Source organism: Chamaea fasciata, unplaced genomic scaffold (genome assembly GCF_029207755.1).
Source record: "Chamaea fasciata isolate MVZ Bird 193981 ecotype frontalis unplaced genomic scaffold, bChaFas1.0.hap1 SCAF_1, whole genome shotgun sequence".
Classification (NCBI taxonomy): Eukaryota; Metazoa; Chordata; class Aves; order Passeriformes; family Sylviidae; genus Chamaea; species Chamaea fasciata.
Window position 1 is genome coordinate 60,955,528 of NW_027094086.1, and position 6,199 is coordinate 60,961,726.

Below are 6,199 nucleotides of genomic sequence, written 5' to 3' on the forward strand. Positions count from 1 at the left end.
CAGCAACTCAGAAAGAAATTCTATGGGACACTTGTATTACAAAGTAATGAAAAAATATTTGTAAAATACTCACCCTCAACTAAATATTAATTGATCAAACCCTATTTAATTGAAAAACTTCAGCCTAAATTTTAAACAGGTCATTTCCCCTCTAGAGGCAATACATATGGACACATATATATTGTTTTTCAGAGGTTGTCTTTCCCCAGCATTACAGTAATGGAGGGGCACTGAGAAGTGAGAATGATTCATAATTCCATTCGGCCAACAGCATAGCGGCCCTAATTTGCTGAGTTTTCAAACATTAAAGGAAACAGAGCTGTAATGAAAGTTAATATAATTGTGACTACTTTACTACTTTGAACTTTGTCTCATTAAAATCCACTGCTGTTCAAAGCAGTGTAGTTCCATGCATGTTCCATGGTAGTTTTGAGCAAAGATAAAAAACTGTTGAACTTCCAGTGCCATGTCTTCCAGTCTCTTCTAAAATCTCTTTCCATAGCACCAGACTCTTTCCCCAGCCAAGGATTAAAACCATTAAAAGTACCTATGCTAGATATAAAACACCCTTTTGTGAGCTATAGACCTGATTAGAAATAGAATTAACAGGTATTAGATCAGCAGAATGCCTGCCAGTGAAGTATGGAGGGGATATCATTAAAGAGACAGTTTTTTGGTGTGGTTTATGTTCCTCTGGCATTGATCCCCTTTTTAATTATTTCTGCCATTATGAGGAAAGCTAGCAGGGTTCTTTCACTGAAAAGACTAGGACAGAGCTGCAGAGAGGTTCACCGATCTTCAGGGGTGACAGAGAGACAACAGGGGAATTTTCACTTTCTCTTCTCAGAGTCACTTTCTCTTTTCCTGGAAATGTTCTGCTGAAGCCGTTTGCATCCCCTTGCCCTGTGCCATCTCCCACTTCCCAAATGGTGAGTAAAGTTAGTGCCACTACTGATGTCACTGTCACAGCATTCATATGGACACATAGAATTTCCTGTGAAATGAGCTCCCACTGTGAAATGAGCTCCCACCCAGCCTCATCCCAGGTCTCTGAAGCTGTGTATTTCTTCATTCATTTCCCTTCCTGGCAAATTCATTTACACAAATTGATCTGATTCTATCTAGAAATTTGTTCTACTAAACTGTAATGGTTTATGTCTCTCAGCATCACAAATTTTCCCTTCCTTTTGCCTCAAATGATTTTTGAGGACCCTCAAGATCCAAGTGGAGTGAGACAATGAATTCTACAATTTAATTCCTGCAGACAGTAGATCTGTTTTTCTTTTCATTCTGTCTGCTAAACTAAAGATGCAAAAGATAGAAAGTTGGATTGGGGCATTCTTCTACAAGAGAAACTACCCAGTCATCAGCAGATGAGAAGGTGGTTTCCTACAATACTTCCCATTTAAAAGCCTTTCAGACTCTTTTGACATTTTCTAATGTGAAACAGATCTTTTAACTTCTCTGCAGTTTCATATGTCTTCTCCAAAACACCTGTTCAGAACATCTTCTGGTCCTGACTTCACCAACACCAGAGACCAGTACATCCTTATAGACATGACCTTCTAATTGTGGCCTCCAGTCAGAGAACCAGACTAGGGAGATGGTGGCAAACAGAAGTGAACACACAAAAACCATTAACCAAAGTAAAGTGAAACATACATCAACTAGACTTACACAATTGAGACTTACACAATTGCATGTATTCCTCTCACAGGACAGAAGAAATTGTGCAGGACAGTAGAAAGAAGGAACAGTGGGCAAGCAGTTGAGAGAGAGCCAGTGTTGGGAATTAGATGGGCAAGGTGCTTTGATTCAGTCCTTTTACCTACAGGGCTGTGGGTGTTAGGGTACCACAAGACTGAGTAAGTAAGCACTGCCAGGCCTGAAAAATGCAGGATAGGACTCAGAATACCATTTGCCCCCCTGATCAAACTTTGTCAATGCTTTCTTCCTTGGAAAAATAAACCATAGAGCTAGGCAGAGAAAAATTAATATTCTAAACCCAAGCAACTCCCCTTCCCTTCCCTTCCCTTCCCTTCCCTTCCCTTCCCTTCCCTTCCCTTCCTTCCCTTCCCTTCCCTTCCCTTCCCTTCCCTTCCCTTCCCTTCCTTCCCTTCCCTTCCCTTCCCTTCCCTTCCCTTCCCTTCCCTTCCCTTCCCTTCCTTCCCTTCCCTTCCCTTCCCTTCCCTTCCCTTCCCTTCCTTCCCTTCCCTTCCCTTCCCTTCCCTTCCCTTCCCTTCCCTTCCCTTCCCTTCCTTCCCTTCCCTTCCCTTCCCTTCCCTTCCTTCCCTTCCCTTCCCTTCCCTTCCCTTCCCTTCCCTTCCCTTCCCTTCCCTTTCCCTTCCCTTCCCTTCCCTTCCCTTCCTCCTTCCCTTCCCTTCCCTTCCCTTCCCTTCCCTTTTAATTTAGATTTTATTCCTTTCCCTCCCAACTATATGACATTAAGGAGTTAGATGAGATAACATTTCTGCAAAATGTCTTAGTCTGTTAGGTCCATTGTAACCCAACATTTATTGAAAATTATAACCCCATCCACTGTTCCCATATTTGTACCAGAAAATACCAGTAGGCTCCAGAGCCTAGCTGACACAAGATGGGCTCTTAAATAGCTCAATGCTCAGTGGAAATTGTAGAAAGAAACAGCTATTGTCAAAAGGTGACTGCAGTGTTCTGATAGATATCTAATGATTCAGTGCCCAGCAATCTGTAGCAAATATAGCTTAGACTGCCTGTCATTAAAGAAATTGAGGCCAAACAGACAAGTGTTTAAACAGTTCTTACCAATGTCACCTACTAACAGAGGAGAAATGATCACGGACTCACTCCTCTCTTCCTTATGTATTATTGCAAAGAAAATACAAACCAATCCAAAAAGTCCAGCAGGTAGCATGGTATGGATTCATTTTCATGCACACTACAGCTCTCACTTCAGAAGACAAAGTGCTTGTTGCGGTCCAAGACCAGTGCCAAAAGTGATCTCCCTTCACAAGGGAGACAGTGTCGTACATTGTTCATTTCTGTTCATTTCTTTGTTTCGATATCCTGTGGTAAAATCCTTGACCCAGTGAAGTCATTACAACCTTTGCCAAGGATTTTAATCTTGCCCTATATTAAGTATCTACTTATAACTAAGGGAAGCTTTCTTGTGCAAGGACAGAGCATTCCCAAGTGCCATCTAAAGCTGAAATAATTCCCCAAGGAACAGGGAATCATCACAAATCTCATTACCTTCTTGTACAGGCACTTTGAACTTGCTCTCAGTAACATGAATAGCAACACATATTTTAAAACAAAACACATTTGACATAATGAACATTAAAAACAAAAGCTAAGGGAGTGAAACCTTAGTAAAACTAATGGTAATACCAGATAGTGCTGCAGCAAAATTCTTAATTAAAAACAGAAAAAAATGAAATGAAGTACATTGCTTCTATTGTAAAAAGGCCAAACCCTCATTTTGGAAGGGCTTTTCATCTAAACAAGCTACATGGAGCAGTGACTTTACAGTTGACAAAGACTTTGAAGCAGCAAAACCCTGCTGCATGTGACGAGATGCAGGACAAAATGGTGATGTAAAAATAGAAGGATAAATATAACTAAACGTGCCACGCCAAACACAGAAAGCTGAGGCAGGTGTTGTCATAGCTGTCAGCTTTCAGGTTCCTTCTTTCTTCAATTTTTTCAAATCATATCTTGATTCTTCCATAAAAAACACAGAAAAGAACCAGATATGAGACTTTTGGATTTAAATCCATGATTCCAAGTTTTCGAAAAGCCGTCTAAAAATGTTGCATATCTGCTAAAAAAAAAACCAACTGTGACCCAATATTCTTGATTTTCTTTTCAAACCTTTGTTTCTAAGAAATTAGGGAAGACAAGTGTTTCCAGAGGAAAAAAAAATAGTTTTAAAATATTAAAGCCTCAGACAAAACACATAAAAATACAATTAAATATTTTATAAAAATTGAAGTACTTCTTACTTGTAAACAAGTAACCTAGAAGAAATTGTGGCATGAAAATACAGAGTTTGCACTTCTTAATGAAGTCTTAGAGGCAGAAGTATCCCAAATTGTGTCACTTCTGTGACATGGTCTGAAATGAGAAAATCCCCACCACTGTGAGACTGTTATAAAAATAGCCGGTGCTGGCAAGGGAGCATCAACTGACTTCAGTAAAGAGGGAAATACTGGCAAGCCCAAACCTTGACCTCTAGCAGTGATATTCTTGTTTCAGGGCTTGGAGGTCTACACACATACCCACCTATTTCTGTCAGAGTATACCCCTGCTGCAATCTATCCCTGGGCACAGAGCCAGTGCAAAATCTCTCCAGCACAGAAGCCCCACTTGAGCCATGGGTTTAACAGGAACATAATGAAGGGAGTGGCTGAAAATAACCTGCCCTTACAAGGCAATCACATTTCAGGATTCCCAGGCCATAGGGAAAAAGCATCTGTAAACAGCAGGGTCTCTGGGTCCTGCCTTTCCCATCACCTTCTTCTCCTTGGAAAAGGAAACCTTGAGAAACTTCTGTGAAAGCAGCAGTCCCAAGGTGGGAAAGAAAACTTTTAGTGGCTTTGTTCTCCCTTGAACTGCCCCTCTATGGCTATGCCCACTGCAGACGAGCAGTGGAGCTCACTTTTTCCCAGTTCTGTACAATGTGAGAGCAGGGGAATATGTGCTCCAGGAGCCTCTTTGCAGACGGTGAGTTTTTTCTTTATGCCTTCATCTTTTCTGCTAGCTCATAATCTGCCCCCTAGCTTCCCTGGGGCCAAGGGGAAGAGGATGATCTTTATATAGCTGTCCTCAGGGACTGGGTGAATCACAGAGTAACATCTAATCCCTCTTGCACTCCACAACTGTATAACATCCCAGCTGAATATCAAGCCAGGGAAAATAAGTTGCAGCTTTTACATACAAAAATCAGGGAGAGATATCATAAGCACAGTTAGAGGAGTTATCAGTTTCCAGCATAAAACTCAAACTGAAAAATTAAACAAAGGGAAAACAACCAGAGACCAGAAAGGATACAAAAAGGCCAAGATACCATGCTCTTTATCTTGGCACTTAATTTTTCATAAGTTTTTGAAAAAAAATATTCCGTAGTCAGTGGGTCAATATATTGCATGATTCTCTTTTCTTTTTTTTTTTTTTTTATTTAATGAAGAGGGCAAGGAGCCATGTTTTTGTAAAAGCTTGGCTACCATGTTTGGTATCTGAGCTGTATATCATGCACTGTTTGTCATTTCATGCCACTTAGAACAAATCCCAGCTGGCTGGAATCCTAGTCCTGTGGACTGTGAGTCATGGATATTAAATGACCATCATGTGAGCTCCTGCATGCTGCTGTGTTTAGTGTGTGGCACTGTAAAGTTGTACAGTATCTTATCACAGAGGATCATCAGCATGCATACACAATTCGAGCGGGAGCACCTTCATTACAAGACAAATTATTTGTTTTAGCAAGGGGCAAGAAAGGGGCAGAGATGCATGGAGCTGAAGCACAGGTACAGCATTTATGAGATTTTTGGAAGACCAGTAAGTCACAGAAAATCAGTTGCTGGTTCTGTTGCAGCAGATCTGGGGCAAGAATGGAAAAGGTACCGCTCGTAGTGGAAGGGCTTGCAAAAACCTTTAAGTCTGCTCAAGGAAGTCCTCTGGCAGTCTTTTTTATGCATAATTATAATGCAGTCCACTCTGACCCCGGATATCCAGCATCCTACCGAGGATAAGGAAATGAAGACAAGTATTGAAGTATTTGTCTCATAGGAACCAGAACAAATTTTGGGATTGACTAAAATACCAGTTCCAATTCAGAATTTTAAAACAAGGAATGAGATCCTTTTCACTGCTGTGGTATGGACAATCCTTGAAGTTTGGTTTTAGTCCTTGAAGGATGGTTTTAGTCAAGCAGAAGCCCAAATTAGAAGACTTACTCAGCAATCCATTTCATGTTAATGACATGCAGGAAATCTGTACTACAAGTCAGATTGGAAAAAACTTAGTACTAGGGGAAAACATTATTTTCAAAGAATACCATTTCATACCTGGATTAGGTAGGTTTATTCCATTGTAGTTACAAGCTGGGTAATTTCCTGCCATCGGTGGTAAAATGAAAATCCATTTTAGACAACATACAGGAAAACCCTGTAAGAGTTGGATGTGAAAGCCCATTTCCATCTTCATTAGCATGGGTAAG